The sequence below is a fragment of the Leptonychotes weddellii genome, chromosome 3, assembly GCF_054177405.1.
Source record: "Leptonychotes weddellii isolate Sample4059 chromosome 3, ASM5417740v2, whole genome shotgun sequence".
Taxonomy (NCBI): domain Eukaryota; kingdom Metazoa; phylum Chordata; class Mammalia; order Carnivora; family Phocidae; genus Leptonychotes; species Leptonychotes weddellii.
The window spans coordinates 159,606,517-159,633,433 of NC_138371.1; the positions used below are offsets into that span (position 1 = coordinate 159,606,517).

At 35.6% G+C, this 26,917-nt stretch overlaps 1 protein-coding gene across 1 annotated transcript in view; it reads left to right on the top strand.

Annotated features, from left to right (window-relative positions):
- The window catches only part of GPC5 (glypican 5), a 1,215,201-nt gene that overhangs the window by 411,814 nt on the left and 776,470 nt on the right, over positions 1-26,917 (top strand). The window lies entirely within an intron of this gene.

A 26,917-nucleotide genomic window follows, 5' to 3' on the forward strand; every position in this document is an offset into this window, starting at 1 on the left:
CCTATCCAGCTGAATTCCTGAGAGGAGACGAAATCCAGGTCTCGTACTCCTCCGCCATCTTGCTCCGCCCCAGAATTGCTTTATCTTCTATATTTCTGTTTCATTGGAAGGGTGAAGAGGATTCATTTTGGTTTTTTTCTCTCACCATTTTTCTTTATGATTTTTACTTTCTTTGGGGCCCAATCTTTCCTTTTTTCTTTGTAATTTAGTTTTTTTCTAAAACGATTTCATTGATAATCCTATTTCTTCCATGAATCCTACTAGTTTCAGTTTCGCTCACTGGCTATCTCTTCCCCAAGGTCTTGTATTTCACTTCATCGGTCCTTATATGTTTTAGATTGTTAACATTTATGTTGCCATGTATGAATGTTCTTTGGATTTTTCATCTGTTTTATAGTAATATGTTTCTGATGATTAAGAGAGTTGATACGTTCTTTTAAAATCTTTGATCTTACAGTATTTTTCATGGATGCTAAGCCAATTCCTTTGTTATTCCTCATATAGGAATGTTGAATTTCCTTGACTAGGTAATAGCAGAAGTTTCTTGCAAAAAGTGGGAAACAAGTTATGGAATTTGTGCAAGCACGGTAGCCCAAGGGTTCTCTCATTGTTTGCTATAATGAAAAACTGTTGCCTTGTGTTTGGGGCTATTATAGAGCCACTGCTGTTCTAATTCCTGGAACCCAAAATGATTTGGAACGGTTTCCATTTATAGGCTTATCTTCTTCTGTTTCCTGCTGCCCTGCCACGAGTGTACAAACTTTTTATTATCCCCCCCCCCCCGGGATTATTCACTCAGTGTTAGCAGTTATATGTTTATGTATTTTCTGAGATTTTTCCATTGAGCGTTTTGCTCAGTATTCTCTCTCCACTTCTCTGAGGACTCCTGTCCTGTTAGCTCTTAACTCTGCTACAGCATTTTTAACACTGATTGGGACCTTCTCCTCTGGGCTCATAGATTTGCTTGTGGATTTCTAGTGATCTACTACTGCTAGGTCCCTCATCCTTTTAGTTGTTTCTTCTCTCAAAACCTGACTTCCCTAGGCTGTTTTTTACTCAGTTCAGAATTGTTTGTGACAGCATGTTGCATGATTTGTTGGAATGAGGGGTCTTTCTTTGTCTCATGCTCTTGTTGGAAAATAATGTGTATAGTTTTTGTTTTTTTCCTTCTTGTTTCTAGGAGAAGTAAGATGATTTAGAACTAAGGTGCTACTGTGGAAATATAAAAATCTTTGCACATCTTTAAATGATAGAAATATTTAAATGTACTGTTACTCCATATGCATCTACATCTACCTCTTTTCAGAAAATTTAGTTTGTTTTAGGTTTTATTCTTTTATATGATTACATGTGAAATACAATTTCAAAAAATAATAAATTAAAAATTATCTACACTCTTTTACGGGGAAGTACTGAAGCCCAATATCGTCAGAAGATTCTTGGGGGGTTCCTCATTTCTGAGTACTTCCCTGTATTACATATTTGACTGCATTATCTGCATAGGTGCAAAATTATCCCTGGCCCCTCAGATATTACATGTTACATAGCAGGCTCGGTAAGTCTGGTGAATGGACAGCAGATGTCACTGTTGAATGAAATGAGCCATTCATTCTACTAATCCCATCCTTTCTGTTCTGGAAGTGCCTTTCCAGGGTCCAAATCCTGGGGTTTACTGATAAAGAGAAAAAAAAAAAATTAAAATTAAACTCAGAACCCTGAGTCAGTTTCATAACTTGGCTTGGCACCTTAGGGCATGGGATGTAGGCCAGCTTTGCAATTAACTGAACTTCTTCGTTTGAAATTAAAGCACACTTTTCAGAGTTTACTCTTGCAGAGTGGAAAATGATTTGTGGTATTAGAATTCTGAATTCTTGGGGCGCCTGGGTGGCTCAGATGGTTAAGTGTCTGCCTTCAAGTCAGGTCATGATCCCAGGGTGCTGGGATCGAGCCCCGCATCGGACTCCTGGCTCAGTAGGGAGCCTGCTTCTCCTTCTGCCTCTGCCTCTCCCCCTGCTCATGCTCTCTCTCTCTCTCTGTGTCTCAAATGAATAAATAAAATCTTAAAAAAAAAAGAATTCTGAATTCTTGTGTCTTACTTTGTGCAATTTTTCCCCATTTTTTTTTCAACATGTACCTGCAGGTTTAACTCCAGCGGCATTCCATCTGTTCACACAGTGCTTTTCAAATTGATGTGACATTGGGAATCATGGCGCACAGAAGAGCTATTTAGTATTAAAATGTAGAATTGAGCAAAGTCAGATTATTTTATTCTAGTATATCCATCTTCTGAAATTCTCCTCCTAGTACCTTTTACTATATAGTGTTATATTTTGCAGGCGCCCATATTTCAATCCTATTCACACTGAGGATTCAAATATGGATAATTTCATTTTTCAGATAGCGTTCATTCTTTGTAAAAAAAAGAGAAAATAACAGCATTTCCTGAATGTTTCTAAGGTATTTTAGTACTTACTTGTCTTTTTGCAATGGCCACCTGCTGACTTTTTGAGTAAGTTCTTACTTTTTCAATCAGAAATTCTTCCGGGCTATACCTTATTTCCAACTCAGATACTGTTGCTAATTAATTTTGTTTTTTCTCTTCAACTATCTTAATTTTGTTTCACAATCCCTTCATAGAAGAAACACCAAAGTAGCATGACATCTTCATCTCAATTTTGTCAGGTCTTAAGTGGGAAACTTATGTAATTCTTGCTGCCTAATGTGCCAGTATAGTGGTTGAGAGAGTGATCTAGAAAAAGTGCCATGTGAGACACAGTCTGTCTTCAGGGAACACTGCAGTTGAAATTATTGAGTGGATTTCTGTCACTATTTACTTTGATCCCAATTCTGCATTTATATTTTGCTCATTGGGAATGGGATATGGAGGGGTAGAGTCTTCTTTTTCCCCCACAGCACTGAGCACAATGCTCGGCCAAGAATAGAAAGTCAATAGTTACTGAACTAGTGAAAGAATGATTGAGGTTTTATTAAATACTTGTGTTGCTTATTCATAATATGAAACAAACAAAAGTAGAATTTGAAAAAGTAAGTGATAGTGATTAATTGAGATATTAGGGTACAGATTTACTCAGTCATCCATTGAGTGAATTTTCATTGGGCACCTACTATTTGCTGAGCACTGTTCATGGCGGAGGGTATATCGATGAATCCCTCCCTTGTGGACCTCTCACCGTATAATTTGGGAAAGGCTCTGGTGACTACGTTTGTGGTTTTGGTCTTTTCCTGAAAATATAAAAAACAATCAACTGAAGTAGTTCCCCAAAATAGGTCACCTTTGTAATATTAAAAATACCCCAGAAATTCTTAAAATGTATTTTAGGTGAAAAAATCAATCCAATTTCAATAGTATAACCATTTATTCACTTACAATTTCTCTCTGGTAGTTGGGTTTGGGCAGACATGATGTGATAGGTATTATACATGGACCCATATTGCAATAAACTGGGTTATCAGGGAGCTCTAACGTGTAAATACTAACAAACCGAAATGCTGCAAAGTCAAAGTGAATTATCCATGCTATGGCACATATGCAATTTTAGTATGCCTTGTTAGTATATATGTCAGCTATATTTTGGTTTTTCCTCTTTATACAGTTATTACCATCCAGGAGAGACATATGGTATGTCAACAGTATAGCTTATTAAGGTGTTTGAGGAAGAAATATTAAGGATGTTCACCAGATGGTGTTTAGCTCCATAAGAGTGCAAATGATTACCTGGTAGTTGCTCCTGTCTCCTCTCCTTGATATTCATATATAACTTACAGTACTTGTGGAAACAACATTTTTAAAACACCAACATCTTATCTTTGAAGAGCTCTTTGTATGTTACTGTACATTTGTTTGGTGTTAATTGACTATTCTCCTATTATCTCCAGCTATAAAACTACCCATTTAAAGTATAAAGAAAAGGCACCTGTCTCCATGTGTTTCCAGAATCCTAATTAAACAGAAATCTGATGCCACCTCCCAGAGCTCCCATTCATGTGTGTGCATTCAAAAATGAATATTATAAATACTTTACTATTATTATAAAAATGGGTAATTCACAACTGTATAAAAATCAACAGGAAAGGAAGAACAAGAGGAAAGCAAAAAAATCTAAAAAACAAACCTACTTCAAGAAGTAACCTATAGGGGTGCCGGGGTGGCTCAGTCGCTTAAGCATCCAACTCTTGATTTCGGCTCAGGTCATGATCTCAGGGTCATGAGATCGAGTCCCACGTTGGGTTCTGCACTGGATGTGGAGCCTAAAGATTCTCTATCTCCCTCTGCCCCTCTCCCGTCTCTGCTTGCACTCTCATGCTCTCTTGCTCTCTCTCTCTCAATCAAAAAGTTACTTATAGGAAAGCTCAGTAAATGAGTTGTAAAAGAAAAAAGAAAATAATATGTGCTATGCTGTGTGGTTTAAGAGGTAGTTTCATATAAAGCAAGAAGAGACTAAGGCTAGTAACCTGCCAGGGTGTGTGTGTGGTAGGAGAAATTAACATGGATCAAATCAATAATACCCCCATTATGTGATGGTGGACAGCCAAAGAATAATAGAAAGCAAGAAAATGTTTTGCATAACCACTTAAGCTGTTAGATTTGTGAACGTGGGAAAGCCAGATGCCTTATGGCTAACTACAGCTGGAAAAGTAACAAATCAGAGGTCAACCTAATGATAGTGTGAAATTAGTGCAACTGCTTCGTAGGCAGTATACGTTCTTTTTTGTGGAGGAAAAAAAAGTTCTTGCTTGATTCTGTGATGAACACGTGCATTTTTTGCTATACTAGATTCTTAAGTCATTATCAAAATTTCACTTTGTCTTCAGATAAAAGGAACCCTTTGGTTCACCCGTTAGAGAATCTGATACCATGGGATATGGACTGAGCTGGGGAAGAGCCTTTGTTTAAATCACATGCTGAGGTGGAGTCACCTCAACTGAAAAGATGGCAGTGCTTCATCTGTCAGTATCAACACGAACAGCCTATCTAGAGAGAAGCACGAAAGTTGGTCACAACAAATACAGAGTTGGGCCCCATTAGTTTCATAGAGGTTGGGATTAGCCAATTCTAAAACTTACATGGTCTGCCACCGCAACTTTCACGCTCCATTTCCCCTCACACCAGTGACCTAGAACTTCTCCCTAATTACCAAAACTGCCACGCTTTTCCATGGATTGATGTCCTTACCATGCTATTCCATGAGCCTGGAGTGAAATTCTCTGCTTTAGTTATGCCAGCTAATGCATATTTGTGTTTCAGTTTCCAAACCAAATGACCCACCTCCAAGAAGTAGTTTGCAAATTCCAAAGAAAACATGTTTCTCCATCCCTGTGCTGTCAAAGCACTTGGTTGAGGATATGAGTAATGGGCAGAACAGAGTGGATTCCAGTTCTCCAAACTACTCATTGTGTGACCTTGAACAAGTCACTAAAAAATGTGAGCCTGAATTTCCATTTGTATCAAATTAGAATAAGAATACTAAACTCATGGGGTTTTAGAAGGGTAAAATGAGATGATACTTGTAAAGTACCCAGTACAGTATCTGAATCCACAAAAGGCGATGCAGTGTTTTATGGTACTGATACCAATGAATAATTTTAGTGCTCACTATATGCCAGATGTTCTTCTCAGGGAACTCTATGTGTAACAACTCATTTAGTAGTTACTGTTAGCATCTCTGTTGTAAAATATGTACACTGAAGCAGAGAGGGACTTAAAAACCTGCCCGCTGTCCCATGTCAGAAAATGGCAGAGATAGAATTTGATGCAAGGAATGTGGCTCCAAAGCCCACACTTCCCTTCCTCCCTACCATGACTACTACTTGCCCTACTATTACTCCTCCTCCTCCTAATCTGACTACTCACACACTGCTTCAGTGTTTATCACATTGCTTTATACTTTATTACCTTATCTGGATTGCCCTACAACTAGCTTAAGAGCTCCTTGAGGGTGATTTATTTATCTTTTCTGGCCATCTAGGATGCCTGGCCCATACTAAACACTCATTAAATATTTACTGAAGAATGAATTAACAAAGTCCAATAAACAGAACATTTTAAGAATTATAAATGAGCTAGAAGACTCTGTACTGATCTCTACTACTCTACAGACATGTTTTATATTTTGAACATATAAATTATGAGAATTACTAAAATTGACAAATTTTGTTTATGTGTGTATGTATATATATAGGTATCCACACATTATATATGTAAAGGCATATGTGTATTTATGTATATGTGGAAAGAGAGAAAGAGAAGACCTGTTTGTTCTGTCTTTTGATTGTGAATACTAAATAGAAAATACCAAATAGTCTTCACTGTTAAGCTATATTCATGGTCTTACTCCTTTCAGCTCAATTTATTTGGTTTTGGCATGTTGGAAAGTTGTGTCAGAAGAAACAAGCCTCCTGACTCCCTAAATGGGATTTTGGTGATATTTTTAAAGCATTAATAACAAACAAGCGGATGATTCTTTCAGGTATTAATTTTCTGCCAACTAACCACATGTTTACAAACATTAAAGCAGCAGATACGTACATGCTTTGAACTCAGTCTTAGGCTCCTGCGTATATATATATCCTAAAGAAATCTTCACATAAGGGAGCATGGGGGACATGTAGCAGGACATTTATTGGAACATTTGTAACAGAGGGAACAAATGGAACAAAAATTGAAATATTTGTTTTTGGTGGCAGAAATAGGAGGCAACCTAGATGTCTGTTGCTAGGGGAGTGGATGGGGAAAACCCAGCAGGTAGGCATCAAAAGATACTCTGCAACAGACACAATAAAGTCAGTGCATCCATAGCAACGTGAGCGGAATTTAAAGGACTAGTGTTGATTGAGAAAAGTTAGAATGAATTCCAGAGCATAACACCATTTATAAGAATGAACAATACAGGTACAGAAATACACCCCTTGTATTTGGGAAATTGCAAATTTCCCCCAAAAAGATATAGATTAAAAACATTAGAGTCTTAACTCTAAGTGGAGGAGACAGAAAGGACTGACAGGATGGGGGGGGGCGGTATAAGGATAAATAGGAATGAATAAATAAAACAGAGAGAATAATGTTGATATGCCATAATCTGATGATTCTGAGCTCATTCACTACACCCGAGGAATGAAATTAAGTGAAATTAAATGGAATATGAATAATATAGTGCTTTCCTTATAAAAGAGGTGATGAGGATTAAATGAGTTAATACTTAAAAACACACTTCCAATACTCCCTGGCACAGAAATACTCAATAATGTTCACTATTCACTCATGTATGTAACTTGCTTAGCTCCAAAAGGCGTTTTAGTTGTGAAGCCAGGTATAAAAGAGTGCTCACTGGGAAACATATTTTAACCTTAAATTGCTTGTTTATCTATTTTACCATGATGTCAATAAAAAGTTAATGATTAAATATTTATAACTTTCCTATTTCTTCTTACATCGTCATTTAACCAGTTCTTCTTTCCTTATAGCTATAAGAATTTCAGATACTTACATGTAATTGTATATATCTTCAGATGAATTGAAAGAAGAAAAAGACACATTTGCTTAGAGCATAAGGGATTTTAGCCAACGTCAGCGAATCAAAGGGTTTTAATTCACAAGGGTGCAAATTCATTTAGGCCTGTCATATCCTACAAAGGAAAATCATCAACCAGAAAGGGGCAGTCAGGCATGATATTAAACAGCTGAATGTGTCAAAATAATCACTCTGTGGTTACGGAGTCCCATTCAGTACCTCTAAGCTTGAGCTGTTGGCCATTGTGTGGGATTTTCACCCTTCTTGATAAATTGACCTGTTTTTTTCTAATATAATTATCATGAGGTTTTCTCTGAAATGCAAATTTAAATTGAATAAGTCCACTGAGTTATAGTTCTTGAAATATTTAAATATTAAATAAATTCAATTTGTAAAGGAGATTTGGATATGGGGGAATGTAGGGGGGTTTTTTGTTTTGTTTTTGTTTTTTTGCTGTTTATTGGTACAAGGTAGAATTGGACGTACTTACTAAAGAATACCTAATTGCCTGAAGAGCTAAATAGAAATAATTAGACAATTACAAGATTCATTCCTCATAGAGATATGTGAAAGCCACTGGTTTTTTAAGCCTAGCAGCATACTTCTAGAAAGGTTCATTTTCAGGTCACTCAGTTGTCTGACATCAGTGAACTGAAAGATTCACTGAATTATTAATAAAGAACAACTTACTTTAATGTTTCCCTTTAGAGTTAGTGAGGAAAAGCAGAGAAAAAAAGTAAAAAACTTCTATTACGTAATCAAAAACATATATTTGGAGTAATATATGATCGGAAAAGAAATTTGTCAGTTTTCACAGGACATAGTTTCATCAAGAGGCTTGGAAATATTTTGTTTTATTTCAGTAAATTAAGAGGGAGACAGACCGTAATAAATTGCTCCTTAGTGAAGTCTTTTTGCCTGAATACTAAAGAAAAGATTTGCAGACAGTCATTGAGATAGGTATATATATTCACTTTTGAATTATATCTATTTGTAGAGTATATTTGCGCCAAAATATTGCCTTGCAACTTGGGTATTATTATTTGTTGTTTATGCTGTTAACCTCCAAAACAAAACTGCCAGTTATTTTACTGGCAAAAATGTTGTATTTGGGAACAGCAGAGAATTAAAATCTAGGACAAGCAAGCTAAGGCAAAACAATAGGCAAGTCCAGAGAACAAAGGAGAAGGGTATGTTGGGAGGGCTGTTAAACACAAAAAATCCATTAGAGTAAACTGAAAGTTGGAAGTATAATGCCTTTTCGTTGGCTGAGTTGTGACAGTCTGTCATTGGCTGGGCTGTTGTTGCTGGGGAAGGAGGAAAGCATTCTTCTACCTGCTGACATAGTAAAGTAGTAGCCAAATTAGTATCTTCATGAAAGGTGCCTCTCTTCTTGTTGGGTCTGCAATTGATAAGTAGTAGGGCATGAGCACTCCCCCTGGGAGCTTCCTGACTCCATTTTAAATGAGGTTTCCTTTTATTAATTTTCACAACATTTGTCACAATAAAAATTCATCAACAGTCTAATATCCCACTGGCGCTGGCAGCCAAAAATTTAGTTGAGGCAGTATACTCATACATTAGTCATTACCCTAATTATTATCGGAGTCATAAAAGGCTTATTGCATTTAAAAACTGATGCCAGTATTTAAAAAACGTAAAATAAAAACTATGAGAGTTTAGATAAGAACAAAATATTGCAATCTGATTATACACAAGATGAATAACTTTGTAACATAAAAGATTGAAATTAAATCTTTGGAAAGAAACACTATTTCCCATATGTTAAAGTAACACATTTGCTTTTCATTTTTATCTTGGTTATTCTTACCAATATTTGTATTTAAAGTATTTGTATTCTTCATTTTATAAGAGTGAAATATTCTTATTTAGAAAAAAATGCAATGGTTAAAATTATCGAGGAAAATACTAAAATAATCCATTAATTTAAAAAATGGTTTTACATTTGTTTTTTGCTCCCCTTTTTGTCTATATTTTTGAAAATTAAGTTAAAACTATACTCTATGGAAGTATTTACTATTTCTAAAGAATTATATATCATGAAAGATTTCTAAAAGTATAAATGTTTTAAAATATATTATTTCTACAGACATAATAACCTTTGTGTGAGTATTCCATAATTTAACCATTAACAATGCATATTTTTATTGGTTTTAATTTTGTAAACATTTGTATATGAAAAGTTCCAGAATGGAAACTTCTAGAATAAAGGATGTACCTTTTTAAGCTTCTTAATGCTATTAGCACAGTCTTTTGCCAGCAGTTTATATAAATTTGCAAGGCCATGTTGAGTGCCTCTTTGAATACATGCTTGCTAACATTATTTCAATTTTTTAATTGTTTTCATTTGTATTTCTGTAATTCCTATTGAAATTCAATATTTCTATCAAATGTTTACTAGTTATAATTGTTCCTTTTCTAAATTTTCTCTTATCATAGCTTTGGATTCTTTATTCTTCAAAGGCTTTATATTTTTATTCTAATTAATTTGAATGAGTTCCCTATATTAATAATGTTACCTTTTGTTTGTTACATTTATAGAATACATGTCTTTAATCTTTTTGCTTTTTATCTTAACAATGTTTTTCACCTTTATGAATTTGTCTTTTGTTTAATTATACAAAACGATCTTTTAGTCTTGATTGCCTGTACACAGAAAATCTTCCCTCATTCTAAAATCAGAATTATATTCACTTACATGTTTTTCCCCATTTTAAAGTTTTCATATACATATATATTATATGTTTATCTATATATACATACACACACATTATATATATATATTTAATCCCTTAGTTTTTCTAGATATGATTGTGGTATACAGTATAACATCTAAGATTTTCCTCCAAATATTATTTTATTATCTATTATTTTGGGGCATATACTGGGGCACGGCTACTTTAGACAAAGTAATAAGGAAATGCCTTGCTGGTTGATAATTGATTTGTAACCATTTGACTTTAAGGGAGACATCAGATTTCCTCAAAGTAGAGATGGAGACCAGAGACTGTTCAACCAAGCCTCGTGGGTCATGAAAGGGACTTTGATTTTATTAAAATAGGGACTGGAATCACACTTTGATACTTTACATTATAGTACTTAAATTTTTTCAACTAACATAGAATATTTTTCCAGCCTTACTGAGATATAATTGACATATAATATTATGTACGTGTACAGTGTAATGATTTGATATGTGTATATAATGTGAAATGATTGCCACAATGTTAGTTAACACATCCATCAACTTTTGTGGTAAGAACTTTTAAAATCTACTCTCTTAGCAACTTTCAAATATGCAATACAGCATTGTTAACTATAGTCACCATGCTGTGTGTTACATCCCCATACCATGTTCATCTTATAACTGGAAGTTTATACTCTCTGACCATCTTCAGCTATTTCCCCCAATTGGTGTTATTGGCAACCACCAATCTGTTCTCTGTTTCTATGAGTTTGGTTTATTTTAGGTTCCACATTCAACTTACATTTTAGGTTTACTTTAAAGCACTGTTTCCCACTTTCCAAATGTCCCGTTGATAATTTAACAATTTTTGCTGAAGACTCTTTTCTGCGAGTACTATGGGTATAATGTTTACTAGTATTGCAGAATGTGTGATAAACTTCCCCAAACTCTTTGATGAGCTCACATATCTCATCCATTGAGAAATTTAGACACGATCATAATTCTATAGCTCTTTTGTTTGAACTTATTAAAATATATAACAGCCCAAAGACCCTGTTTCTTTGTCCCAGGTTCTTTATGTTTATAGAAATTCTTGTAGGCACATGTGTAATATGATTGCAGTAGCAGTGTTTGTTGTTTCAGGAGTCAACAGAGCCTGGATGCATGCTTATGTGATCAGAACGTGTTTGCATAAAGGTATTAGCAAATATGATTATGTAAGGCGCTGATAATCAGCAATCGCCTTTCTAATGCTTCCCACATTCAGGATACACCCCTACGGTTTCTTTTAACCTTCACAGTGAAACAGGCAGGTGAAGCAGAGATATTATGGATGAGGTAATAGAAGCTTAGTGAATACAGTGTAGGTACTGGCTTTGCTATTTATCAAAGAGCAGAACTATGACTGGGGGGGAAAAACAGCCTCCAAAGTATAGTACAAATTCTATTTGAAATAAAACACTGTGAAACAGAAAGCAAAATGCAATTATTTAAAGTTGTAGCATAATTACTAGAGAGATTTCAAAAATAAAAACTAGTATCTATGGCATCTAGGCCTGGTTCTGCCACTTAGATTAGCTCTATGTCACTGGGAAAGAATCATTACATCCATAGGCCTTGGAATTTTTCATCTGTAAATGAAGAAGAAATGGACTTCATTACACCATTTATTTATTCAACTGATACTTGATTTTGTGCTAGGTACAGTTCTCATCACTGTAAAACTAGTACAGAAGACAGACTGATTAAAATGAAATGTTACCAGTGCATTGAAAGATGTGCACGAAGATGCCATAATGATTTGTGGGAGGATGTAATCTTGACTCACTCATTCATTCATTCATTCAAAAATATTATGGACGGCCTTTTTATGTTCTGAGAATTGTTCAGATGCTGAAAAGGCAAATATGAATATTAAAGTATTGGAAAAGGTAAGAGTTAGTGAAGAGAAAGTGATGAGAGACTGGAACAGGATGTATGAGGCAGAAAAAGATGTAAGTATAAAAGCAAGCTGGTGGGAGGTGAGATTGGAAAAGGAGGTAGGAGTCCTTCCAGGTAGGGCCCTTTCTTGGTTTGGTAAGTAGTAGATATTGAATCTAAAATCCATGAGGAACTGAGGATGGCAGGGTTAGATCTACACATTGAACAACCAACCTGTGGCCTTGTGAATATTGGATTAGAGGAACCAACTCTGGAGGCAGAGAGGTAATTTAGGAGACTGTGCTTAGGTACTACTCACCTCATTTCTTTGGAAGACAATGTGGCAATATCTGTAGAGATGGAAAATCCTCATTCTCTTAAACCAGTTGTTTCCATTTCCAGGGAATGATCCCCCCAGTATATTCAAGAGTATTAAGGGGATTCAGGACTATTTGAAAGAGAAAAACATTAAAGCGAAGTGTTTTGCAATGCTACACTTATGGTTATTTAAATAATGAAATATCCATACTATTTGGGATGAAAAACATATTGCAGATACATATACACTGAAATGTAATAAACAAGAAGCTGTACTGTTGAGTGAAAAAAAGCAAGGAGAAGCAACAAAGGTATTTATAATGAGATGATGTACAGTTAGCTTCATTGTGCCAGCATACAAAGAATGAATGGACTAAGAAATCTAAGCAAGGAGACTTAAAATAGGTGAACAGAAAAATAGAAAAATGGCAAAAGAAAATTTGAAATAAACAAAATTGAGTTTTTGAATGGAAGAACTGATAGATGATCTTAGAGTCTACCAAGATGCTAGTCAAGATAGGACTGGAAAGTATTTCATGAGATTTAGTAATTTGGAGGTCATAGGAGGTAAGCTTCTGGTAAAGATTTCCTTTAAGCACAGACATATCCATCACTAGCGCCATACAGTATGAATATAAAATAAGCTTTTTTAAGGGAAAATTTCATGCATAAAGCACATCATCCCCTGGGCTTTCACCCTACAGAACACTATGCTCAGGTTGGTACAGTTGAAATAGCCAAATTATGGAAAGAGTCCAAATGTCCATCAATTGATGAATGGGTAAAGAAGACACACACACACACACACACACACACAGTGGAATGTTACTCAGCCTTCAAAAAGAATGAAATCTTGCCATTTGCAATGCTATGGATGAAGGTAGAGTGTATTATGCTAAATGAAATAATTCAGTCAGAGAAAGACAAATACCATATGATTTCACTCATTTGTGGAATTTTAAAAACAAATGAACATAGGGGAAAGAAAAAAAAAGAGGGAGGCAAATCATAAGAGACTATTAACTATAGAGAACAAACTGAGGGTTGCTGGATGGGAGGTGGGCAGGGGATGAGCTAAATGGGTGATGTGTATTAAGGAGGGCACTTGTGATGAGCACTTTTATATATAAGTGATGAATCACTAAGTTCTCCTAAAACCAATATTATACTATATGTTAACTAAAATTTAAATAATAACTTGAAACATGAAAGAACAAAAAGCAAACAAACATACAAAAGGGTTGGTACAGTTGACTTAGAGCACCAGAGAGAGGATCCAAGAAAGACAAAGGATGGCAGTGAGGGTAACATCCAGTAATTACATAACAAAGGAACTTCCTGGTCAATGAAACCTCTCAGAAAGGAGAGGCTGAAGCTCTGGGGCTGGTATCAGCCTATTTTTCCAGTGGGCTAACTCAGATGTGCAGAGCAGGCTCCTTCTAGCTTCCTGGAAAGGGAAGGAAATAAAACTCTAGGACATCTAGAATTGTCTCTCCAGCTTCACCTCCCTTCTTTGGAGGCTCATTAAATATGATTCTCTCCAAAGGCTTAATTTGATTTTAGATTTGTAGCATTTTCTAAAATGCAGTCTGTGAGTAGATTTTGTAAGACCATCTGTAGCTCAAAAAGGGGGTGGCTTATCTAACTTCGGGGGAAGGTCATAGTACTCCCTTCTGTCTCAGGCATTATGGATATTACATGGGGCTACTGTAATATTGTGATTTATAATAAGAGATATATAAGTTGGATTTTTGTCCAGTTGCTGGCACCGAACTCCTAACACCCTTGGATTTTCCTAAGTAATGAGAGCAATGAAGGTGTCTCTTGTTATGTTAATGCGGTGACTTTTGAACTCCATCTAAGTTTAGGGGCTGGTTGCCAGGTGAACCAACCATGTGATCAGAGGGATGAAACTTTCAGTACCACCCTTCCCCACCCCAGAGCTCTGGGGAGGGGAGAGGTGTGGAGGTTGAACCAATCACCTGTGGTCAATGACTTATCAGTCATGATCACGTAATAAAACCTTCATAAAAACCCCAAAGGACTGGGTTCAGAGAGCTTCCAGGTTGGGAAGCTCCTGGCGATTAGGGAGAGTGGTGCACCTGGAGAGGCCATGGAAGGAAGCTCTGAGCCCTTTCCCCATGACTTGCCCTGTGCATCTCTTACATTTGGCTGTTCCTGAGTTACATCCTTTTATAACAAACTGGTAATCTAGGGGCTTCCCGAGTTCTGTGAGCCACTCTAGCAAATTAAACCCAAGGAAGGGATCTTGGGAACCCCTGGTTTTATAGCCAGTCTTTTAAAAGTACACAAAACAATGTGGACTTGTGATTGGCGTCTGGAGTTGGAAGGGGTCACTGGAACCTCTGGTTTGTAGCTGGTAGGTAACAGCCTGGGCTTGTGACTGGTGTCTGAAGTGGGGGGAGGGGATGGGGCAGTGTTGTAGGACTGAACCCTTGACTTTGGAATCTGATGGGAAGCACTCGCCAGCTTCAGTACACATGTTGAAAATGATTCCAGGAACCAAACTGAGCTACCATTCTGCATCTTTAATAGGAAGAGGGAATTATTCCTTGATTCCCTACCCCCATCCTGGGGTTGAATATATTCATGCCCAATCACTCAAAATTTGTCATCCCTCTTTCAGAATGAGCCAGGCACTCTGCTCTTTATCTGGATTTGTGAGTTCTGTAAGGCTTCAGAAGATTGTCACTTTGTCATCATAATCAGTCTCTGTGAATGTGTGAGGGTGGCCAAAGCAGCACCTGAGGAGAAGTAACTGTCCGAATTCATGCTGATAAAATTATCTTTCATCTGAGCAAGGTGTTTGTCAAAACAATTTCTCTTGTGTCAATTTTAGGTCCTTTCTGGTAGTAATACCATGGTGGAATGAGTTAAACGTTGTTCCAGAAGCTAGAGGAGAGAGATGATGGTTGCACTTGCTTGATTGGCTTTTTCATTCCAGATATATTTTTAGATTTTGTTTCTCTATGTGGACATGTATATGGACAACTTAAAAATTGAGTTTGTGACTGAAATTGTTCTATTGATTTCCATTAACTATAATTCAATCATGGATCAATAATAAAAGAACATGATGGTAACATCAGTAAATCTGATAGAACTCTGTAGTCATCCATGATGATGATGCTGTAACCGGCCGACAGCCAGGGACACGGGGTTGAACTTCCGGTGATACTTTGGCTTTGGCTTTAGAGCACATGATCCTGAGGACCAGTGGAGGCTGCACTGCTCATGTGGGCACTCCCCAGCATCTAACATAAAGATCAAGTCGGTGACTATGTCATTGTTCCTATGAAAAGGCTGTCTGTTAGTATTAGCTTTTCTTAGGCATGTGGTCCTATCAGCTGTGGTGTTAATTAGTATTTCCCTGATAACAAATGTGCATATTCGTCATTTGGGTATCCTCCTTTGTAAAGTTCTGGTTTAAAGTTCTCTAACCTTTGCTTTTCATTAAAAAGTTTATAAATTATTTAACAATGGCCATTTTCTAATTATCTTTGATGTCAGGTTTAATTATTTTGTGTTCAGAGACCAGTATTCTCTGATCTTAATAATTAGAATGTTTTTGAGACTTAGTTTATAGTGCAGAATGTTCAAATGTGCACTTAAAATAATGTGTACTGTGCAGTCATTTGCACAGTTCAAAATGTGGCAAATTAAGCAAAGCTGGCAAATTATACATCTCATAAATTATCTCTCATTACTGATTTTTATCTGATTTTTACTTAAGAAGGTAAGATTTTCAGTTATGATTATGCATTTGTCTATTCTTCCATCTACTTTCATCAATGTTTGCTTTCTATGTTTTGTACTTATTTGTTATATACACATTGAAAATTACTTTCTTTGTGTTGAATTGTCTCTTTTATCATTAAAAAAGCCAATTTATCTCTTGCAATATTCTTTCCTTAAAGTCTACATTAGTGTTGATACAGCAACTTTCTTTTATTTAATGTTTACATAGTATATATTTCCTCATCATTTACTTTCATGCTCTTTATGTTCTTTTGGTGATGTTTATCTACTAGAATATAAACAGCATATTTTTGGTAACCAGTGTGACCATCTTTGTCTTTTGATTTAAGTATTTGGCTCACTTACATTTATAGAAATTATTATGTTTGGGTTTGTGTCTGTCACCCTGCTATTTGTTTTCTATTTGTTCCTCTCTTTTCATTCTTTATTCATCATTTCCTGACTTCCGTTGAATTCAGTGTAGTCCTAGGCTTCCAGAACACTGATTCTGGTAATTGTCACAATTGTAAACCTGAAATTTATTACCCTAATAGTCAAAACCTTTATAAATGTATTCTTATAAATTATCCTTAGCCTAAAGATCCCATCTACTTCCTACTCTTTTAACCTTAAACATTTTAGGGAAGCTCAACTGTAGTTATCCTTTTAGATGCATTGTGCTTGTCTGTTTTTCTGCTTTTGTTCTTGCTGTTTCCTCTCCCCAGCGTTATATTTTCATATATTTGAACCATATGCTTACTTCAGGTCCCAAATCTCATTCTACTCCCTCTAGCAAGCCTTACCTGACTCTTCCTCTGGGCATCTCCCTCTTGTCTGAAGTTTAAGAGTAACTCTCTTACATTTTCATTTTCAGTCACTACTTTGCTTAATAGTTAATTTGTGCATATGATTTCTTTCTATATTTTCAACATCATCTATCACATTGCCTTACATAGAGTGAAAACACGGTAAAGAATAATCAATTATACAGTTGATGTTGCCTGCATGGTATACATTAGAAAGACCGGTGTTGTTGCTACAGCATTTTTAAACCAAAGCTAATTTTCAAGACTGCTTTGTCAATGGATTCTCATGTAGATACAAGGTGACTGTAACTGAATGCTTCAGTAAGCAGTGGGGGTTTTGTGCTAGGGGCAATATATCAGGGATTAATTGTCACTCGGGAAATAAATTAGATAACAATCAAGGTTACACAAAAATTACAGTGTCTTAATAAATGTTAGCTGGGAAGGCATAAAGGAACTGATAATCAGGTGGGAAGATGTTATGGCAAAGGAATGGGTTTCCTTAAACAACTTTTATAACTAACAGAGTTTTAATAAGATACTTGCCCCAGCCAATAAAAATCCACTGAAAAATAATGAAATCTACAAGGGTGATTGCTGCAGTTCCACAGACCCCCACAGAGGCTCCACGGGCGGTCCACACCGGCTTCTTGTCTGCCTCTTCCACTATTTACAAACATAATGAAAATGAAAATGAATATACTGCTTGGCTGCTACTGTAACAAGGACTGTGAGAAGAATATTGTGTTAGTTTGTCAGGGGTGACCTTTATGCATTTCATTGTTGATAGAAAACTCAGGCAGGTCGGACAACATTCTCATTTCAAGAAAGATTTGAAAGTGTTAACGTTGGCTCCTTTTCAAATTACTTCTTGGCGAAGTGTTGCTTTTCCATTTGCATTTAGTTGGCTTTGTTTTGTTATTTTATTAAAACCTATGATTAATTTATATTTATGAAAAATGAAGATGAATAAGACAGATGGAGTATAATTTTCCAACCATCGTTGACTGACATTCAGGAGGTGTTGGTCCAATGGTTATGCCTAGTCATTGTATTATGTCGTCAGTAGGAATCACCAACTTTCTAGTTCTTCACAATACTATAAACCAGGTCAAAAAAGCTTTTGGGTACATATTTTCAATCCCATTGTTATGGTAACATTTGAAAGAGAGGCAGAAGCCTTCACATTTCAACCCAAGATCAAACATTCTTTTTTTTTTCTTCTAAAGTAAACATTTCAGAGGCACCATGTTTTCTTACACACAGAGCTGAACATTTGGTTCGGAATCTTATGAATGTTCTTGTATACAAGAAAGCCAGGAGGTCAGAGAAACGCAGAAGGAAAACTCAGAATTAGTGATATTAATCTATCAATAGTGTTTATTCTAAATTAGAATTTGGCTTTTTCTAAAGTTTGCTGCCTATGGAAGTCAGAAAGGCCCTCAGCCTGAAATCTTTGTTTTGACTTTTCAGAAAGGCCTTCACACGCTTTCTTGAAACTTATTGGCTATACAAGGTTCTAAACAGCCAGGTTATCTGAAATCTCAAACAACAGCTGAGTAGAAGCAGCAAATTAGGAGAAGGGGACTGCCAGAGGCAGGCTGGAGGTAACACATCAGCCACCTGAAGTTCTGACATCAAGAAAGATAAATCAAGGGTCCTGTATTGCAGTCTAGCACAATGACATGGTCACGCTTTTGATTTTTGTTATAGAAAAATTAAGATATGTTAGGTATGCCAGGAAAAGAAAAAACATGGACCGGTAAACAGTAGATCATCTCAGAGACACATTTCCATCAAAAGTTTACGCTCTATTATCTGGAATACCCATTCATGTGGAATACTCTGATGATGGGTTTCCTTGCTTGATTAGCATTTGGTCCAAGCCTCGATGCTTACGAGATTTACAAGATTTGAAGTTTACAAGATTTGAAGTAGTGTCACATGCATTATCTCATTTGAGATCTGCACTAATCCTAGGAAATAGACAAGTATTATCATGCTCGTTGTGTAAATAGGACTTTTGAAGTTCAGAATAGTCAGACTTATTCATGCCACAAAACAGTAAGAGGAAAACAAAAGATGAAGTCATGTCTCCTCTTCATTGCTTTTCTCTCCAGCCTTCATGCTCTGTGACTTCCATTCCACAAAGGCCATGTCCCTTCCTATCCAGGCAGTTTTAGAAAATAGGTTTTTCAGTGGGTTCTTTCAGCATTATGTGTAAAGAACTTAGGATTTGTTAATGAAATAGTATATAATTTAATTTAAATATAACCTCTATATTCTCTGACTTCTGTTTCTCACTTCTTCTGATTCCCACTACTCTAGGTATGTAAAATGAACAAGATTGCCTTTGTCTTTTAATGCAATGTTGTAACCAAAAGAAAAAAACTGTTGGGTAACCGTAGAATCACAAGCTAAAACACTGAGATGTGTTTTTAACAAATGTATGATTATTGTGTTGTAGAAATTCTTGCATTCAAGGATTACTTACAAATTTACAGGCCTTTGAGTGTGTTGTATATGCTAGGTAGTGGGACTAGTTTATTAAATATAAAAGTCATGCCATCTTTCTCTTAGAGCTTTAAAGGTATTGTCCTGGTTCCATAAGCAAATGTTATTAGCAAATATTAATATATAATAGCATGCGATGATCACTCTGCAATGATATCAGTAATTATATTATTACCAATATACAACCATTATGATAAATGCTATATGATTATAAATTGTGTTTTTATTAATATAAAATTAGTATTAATATTGTTAAATTTACAAATATTATCAATATAATTTAATGGCATAGGTATTGAATTGGGTTGACAGTAGATGCCAGAGAAAATGCAAAGATAAGCAGGGAGAAAAAATAACTCTACTTTGTTTGCTTCTTTGTGTAACACACACATACACACACACACACACATATATATATGAAACACACACACATATATATCACACACACACAGACACAGACACACACACACACATATATATATATATGTAAAACTGTAGTAATTAAAAATACCTCAGATCTATTAAAATAACTTATGAAGAAATCCCTTTACCTAACAGAAAAAAAAAAAAATACCTCAGATATAAGTAGCATCTCTTTTCCCAAAGGGTTGTGAAGATAACATGAATCTCCATCTATGTTGTGAGTGCATAAATAATGCTACTTGGGTGTTGTGTTTTGGTGGTTCAGATTTAAGGAAATAAACCCATTTCTTTATAGGTTTGTATATGGCAACCATTGTACTATTAGAGCTACAGGTTAAACTATTTGGCTGCAAAAATATGTGCAATTCTTAAACTCAAGTAAAGGTGAGCAAAATGCCAAGAGAGGCGGTACTGTGTCTTTAAAATGTCAGAGACGTGGATTTGAAACTCTACCTTAGGATTTCCAAAGACATGTGACAAATAGGCAATTTGGTTTTAGTCTCTGAACCTCAGTTTTCTCACTGGTGAAATGGGTGGCTGTGAGAAGGAGGAGTGGTAGTGTATCTGAAGAATGCAGTGTGGGGCCTGGCACATAGTAAGCACTGAATAAATGGCAACAACATAACAATGTATATCAATCAAGTGGGGGATGGATTGCTCTGTGTCTCTTTACAATTTATATTACCTGGTGGTATTTTCTTGTAACTAACTTTTAATATATTTAATACCTTTTTTGATATGTTTTGCCTCTGATTTTATACTGAGCTTCAGAAAATGATCATTATCTAGTAGCTCTTATGCACAATGCATTGTGCCACACGCCGAGCAAAGATGAAGGGGAATGTGAAATGCTCCCCGGTTCACGGAGCTATCACAATGAGACATTTCCCTTTACTCATCGGCAACTCAGATGTTTCCGGGAGGGTCATATGTTCAACCAAATAAAAAGATAGAAATATGTAAGTCTCTGCTGCAAATGAATGCATGATTTAAATTTCAAATCTCCCACTTATTGAGTTGCACTCATGAATTAATAACATCTGTCCCAGTGTAGCTTATTTAATAAGGATTGTGTCCACCAGAATTACAGTGTTCTCTTTCATTAAAACTATGGTCGTTAAAAATGGTGAGACAAAGTGTGGTTTTTGTGAATGAAAACTTCACGGCACCTCAGTTGTGTTTAGCATTCATAGCAAAAGCAGTGGAACCGGCCAGACATATCAGTCAACAGCAATGCAACCTAATTGGACACACCTGTGAATGGGGACGGCTTAAATTGGATTCTGTGATATATGTAGCTCATATATAAATTGTCTCACTTGTGGTCCCATAATTTTTGAGTATATTGGTCATGTAGCTCAGTTTTTTTTGTTGTTGTTGTTCTCTTCTGTTGTATATAGACTGATACCTAGAAAGGGTGTCAGTCATTTATTTTACTTGACTTTCATGAAAATAGCAATATTGATAATAACTGAGGTCACATTCTATAATGAAGGCATATTACTTTTTGCTGGTCTGGCTTGAGAAAAGCTAAGACTACTCTTCCAAGCATCACAGAGGTGAATATATGACTGGGTTGCACATTCAAAAGGCCCCATCCATTGAAGCACAGTGATCGTTTCAAGGATAGGCACATGACCCAAGTGGAGTCAGACTTTCTCCTGAATCTTTTCTTCTAGGGATTGCAAGAACTTCAATAAAAGACATAACCTTAGTCCAATATGCACCGCAATTCTAATTTTGGCAATATTTAATTCTTTCTCTTTAACCTAGACTTTATATCTATAACTCTGCAATAGTTTGTAGTTGTATTTGCTCTATGAGATGAGTTATTATCTTTGATCAGACACAAATTTAATTGTGTGCCCTGAAAAATCTCATTTTTCTCAAGTACATCAAAATAATATTTTATTGGTAATACTATTAAACATCCAACCGGCCAAACTTAATTCAGGAAACTGCCATTTAATTTCATGGCACCTAATAGCACATGGTCTCCACACAACATTCAGATTCACAAAGTGAGAATATAAAAACATCTCTTAAAAAGATATTTTTAAAAATTAGTTAAATTAATTAAGTAATGTGAATACAATTGCAGTATCAACTTTCACTTCAGGGAGGGAGAAATATGGGATCATTTTGTTCAGAGGTTCTTGTCTTGATTCAGAGCCTTGATTTCTTAAAAAAGTTACTTCACAATTATATTTTCCATAGTTGGCTTGCTCACATCTTTCCCTTTCCCTTGGGTTCAAAGCTGTTATTTATTTGGAGATCTATGATGTTTTCCCATTTCAGATAGATTAGATGTAGACTGAAACCTTTTCCAAGAAAACAAAAATGAATACCCATATAGCATAATCAATAAATAATGTTCTCCCGTTTTATCCATTTACTGTGAAAACTCATCCCAGCCTCCTTATTCAGTTAACTGTAAGAGATATTCCTAGATTCCCAATCTCATCATGTTTGCCAGATTTCACTCCTAACACTTTAATTATATTTTATGTTTATGTATAAATGAATGACATGATTATAGAACCAAAAAATGTAGATTAAAGCCCTGCTTTTTATTCAACTGGGGCAACATTGGACAAATCATAGCTTTTCTAAGTTCCACTTTCTGCATCTGCAAAGTAGGAAAATTCAGAATGATTTTCAAAATTAAGGGCCATGAATGTATATCTAATGTAAGTTATTTTTAATGAACTGAAAACTGGCCAGTGATCTTTATAAAATGGGCTTAATTCTCAAGGAGCATATATTCTTGAAAATGAAATTAGACCTAACATTTTCAAGAATGTAATCCGTAAATAAAAAGTTTTAGAGACAATAATAACTGCCATCTGTTCCATCCTAGTGGGAACACACTTAGGTATGCTGTTGCTATTCCTGGGTAGTCATTTTCATTTCTCTTACTCTCAAAAGAAAATTCTCAAAAGCATGTGCTTACACGAAAGGTGTGGTTTTTCTGAGGCACCGAGTGCATCACTGATGTGCATATTTGAGTTTTTAAAATCTAGTACTATATCTGGAGAGAAAAAAAAATCACTGAGAGATATAACTACTAGCTTTATATTTTTGAGATTCAACTGTTTTCAAAAAGAAATATATTATTCTTTAAGCCTTTAGGTAAGACTCACTTTTTCTTGAGTCTTATCCAAATCGGAATGTTACTATAATATTTTTATTGCTTGATATACTTAAAATTGCAGTCACTGTTTGAAAAAATTATAAGAATTTCCAGTATTTTTTGTGACATTGTGCTCGCTTAGATCTTAAATGACCTCAAATATGTATTATTTCCCTAATGGAATGTGCTGTAATTCAGAAATGTGTTGTCTGAGTGCCTTGCTGGTTGGCTACAATCCTCTGGGGAGTCCATTGATTGTAACGAAAGCAAGATGTTTAGCACACTCTCAGACCCAGGTAGGTAGCAGGAATATTAAGCAGCATGATTTCCTGGTATTTAGCATGTCACTAAAACTTAGAGGAACCACAAATTTTACAATTTTTGATCAATATAGAACAATGTATTTAATGCTAAGCAGTGTTACACTACACCATTTTGGAACATTCTCGGGTTAGCCATATCATCGGCAGGCCGCCGAGACAGCTATGCAGGAGGCATGGGCGAGAATCAACAGTGTGAAGACAGAATCTATGAAGAGTCTTAGTTCTGTAAGTGTTCACCACTCCTAGAATAGTGCCCTCCACAAACCATGTTTTTAGCATGTATGTCTTCCTTGGATACCAAATATAATTTCTATTTGGTCATGGTCAGCTTTGCAATTCCAGAATTAAAGGCATATGATCATAGCTTGCTTATTTTAGTCATAGACATTGAAAGTGAAAATGTCAATTATCTGATTAACATTCATCCTCATTGAAAGCATTTCTTGACCCTATGCAAACAATAGTCTTGAGAAAATTGACTACTTATGTACGTGTATTACTAGGAAAAAGATTTCGTTTTACCCTGTGAAGTTTATTATACACTATGGCTTTGCGCTTAAATACTATCTAGTGCCAAGAGTTATTTGAAGGCCAGTGGTGATAATTCAATATGGGATTGCAGTTAATATGTCAGAGTTCTATTACTAGCTAAGTAGTTTCCTTCACTATTATCATTCTTGTATTTTTTTATAAATTCCTGTGTTGCCAGTTTTTTGAAAGACGTGTCAGAATCCACTAGGGATTATGAATAAAGGAAGTATGTTAATATTAATAATGAAATGCTGAGATTGATTTACACTGAATTTTTAGAAAATAAATGGCCAATGTGGTAATTGAAAGTAAAAGCTTTTAATACTTGATATAAGTAAAAATGAAATTAAATTTAAAAAGTATTATAAAAATTCACTTAATTTAGATGTGAGTATATTTTATTTTTATGCCCATAATAAAAACATTTTGATGAAGGTCTCTGGTCATTTAAAACAATCAGTTTGTACTTACTGCAGTTGAAATAATGAGCAGTTGAAAATAAAATTCATTTACGGAGACATGTAGGGATTGGATTCTAATGATACATACTTTCCTACCAAAGGCATTTTAGCAAAGTTGCTCATCATTTACATTGGATTATAATGACCTTAAAGTCACATAGTCTGCATGATCGAAAGAGGAAAAAAATATGAAAATATACATACTCAAATTAATATATGTACATATATCTATTTTATGAAAGCATTTCTAACACTTCATCTACCTGATTTGAATTATCTTCGCCTTCGTAGTTTTGACATCCATTTTATACTGTAGTGGCATTTGGAATGTAGGTCTTAAATTTTTGCATAGCTGAAGACATGGTATAGCATTCCAAAATTAATTGTGGACAAGAAAAAATAAGCTTTTCTGTGTCCCTGCATCTGTTCTCTCCACTAAAATCTCAGTTCACGTATTGAAGTGGTATTTTTTTCTTTCTTTCTCCTCCTCCTTTTTTTTTTGCTTTTGTCTTTGCGAATACTTCCTGAAAACTCTTGAGCAACTGACAAAACACTGATGTGCTGCTCTGAGGGACTTACAGATAGGGGATACCTGTGTTTTCCCTAAGGTACACAGGCAGGAAGGGCTGAAAAGGAATGCTTCTGTACCACAAGACTCAAGAGGTCTGTAAAATGGTTGGCTATTGTCATTCCCTTCATGATTCTGCTTCTGTGAAAGTAATTCATCTTCACCTTGACTCCCAATCAGAAATTTTGTACTCATCACCAAAAGGAATTACAATACCCTCTTTTTATTTATTTTTATTTTTGTAAAGATTTCCTTTATTTATTTGACAGAGAGCCAGAGCGGCAGCCAAAGGGAGAGGGAGAAGCAGGCTCCCCACTGAGCAGGGAGCCCGATGCGGGGCGCTGGGATCATGACCTGAGCCAAAGGCAGCCACTTAACTGACTGAGCCACCCAGGTGCCCCACAATACCCTCTTTTTATACCCAAGCTCAGATCAGAACACAAAATTCCCAGACTGGGCAGGAATCAGTAAGCAACATTATCCTACTAGGAGAAAGATACCAGGGTGGGATGATAAGCAAAGTAGACGCGAGCAACATTTTGAAACTTGAAGTGTTCTGGAGGGGGAAGATATTGTCATAGTAACATCTGATAAAGACCGGAAATAGAAAGATAAATCTAAATAAGCACATTAAAAGAGGAGTAAAAACATATTCAGAGAATAAGAGTACCAATCCACATGAGTAATGCTGTATTTAAGATAAACCAGAAAAGAGATGGCAATGGCACACATGAAAAAGAATCAGAAACTTCTAGAAAGGACCCAGAGACAATTCTGCTGGCTAATGCTTCTTGCAATTTCTACAAAAGCAAGGATGAACCCTTTCCCTAATGGGTTAAATATGAGCTGAGAGCTCCTCCTTGTACCTGCACCTGAACCTTCCAAAGGGAGGATCTACCTGCTGGGTGGAAGGGTGAGTCCCCAGCAACCATAGTTGTCTGCTGTCTTGTTACTTAGTAACAAAGAGTAGAGCATTTAAGAACATTGAAATGGAACTGTGGGAACCCTGAGGTGCTTAACAACCTTTAAAAGTGGCCAAAAAAAACTACATCTAAAACTAATGATGTAATGTATGGGGATTAACATAACAATAAGAAAAATAAAAAAAAAAAGTGGCCAAAAATAGTTGGAGTCTGACATTGTAGGTAAACATCTAGACTTTGCTCCAATCTGTAGAACATTGGACACTTGCAGCCTGATTCAGATATATTTTTTCAGTGTAAGGATGCTTTTTTTTTTTCTTCAATGACACGGAAGTCCAACTCTATATGCAGAGGTTTGGATCCAAACCTAACATTTACAAATTACAGGTTGTCAGTATCTCAAATCCAGTAAGGCTAAATTGTACATTAAATGGATGCATAAAAAAGTTTGTTTTGATTGGTTTAAGTATTTAATCTTGATTTCAGTAGTGCACATCAATTTGTATTTTGTGACTATTTTTGCTGTAATTAAATTTCTTCCCTTCCTTGGCTATTAGACAAGTAGGGAAAAAAAAAATAACAGTTACCTTTCACATTTACTGTGAACAATAAAGCAATGTCATGATCGGTCTTGATCCATATTGATGAAATGTTACACCTCAGAATTCAGGCAATACAACTACAGAATGAAAGAAAATTAAAATCATTAAATCTGATCTGTGAGAAGATTAAAAACAAGCCTCCTATAATCGCTTACTGCTGCTGGAAGTGGATTAAAAAAAAATTAAAAGGCTCTCCTGCCACCTCACTAGGAGTTTAATGAAGTATATACCATAAACATCATTAGAATTTTGAGCAACAAACTGATAATTGAGCTGACCCATTTTTTCTTGTAGAGCACATCTCAGAATTTCCTTCGCATAAAAGCAGTTTTGACTTTATTTTCTCAAATTTTTTAATATCCTCGTGTACTTGGTAATAACAGTATAGCTTCCCGTGCAA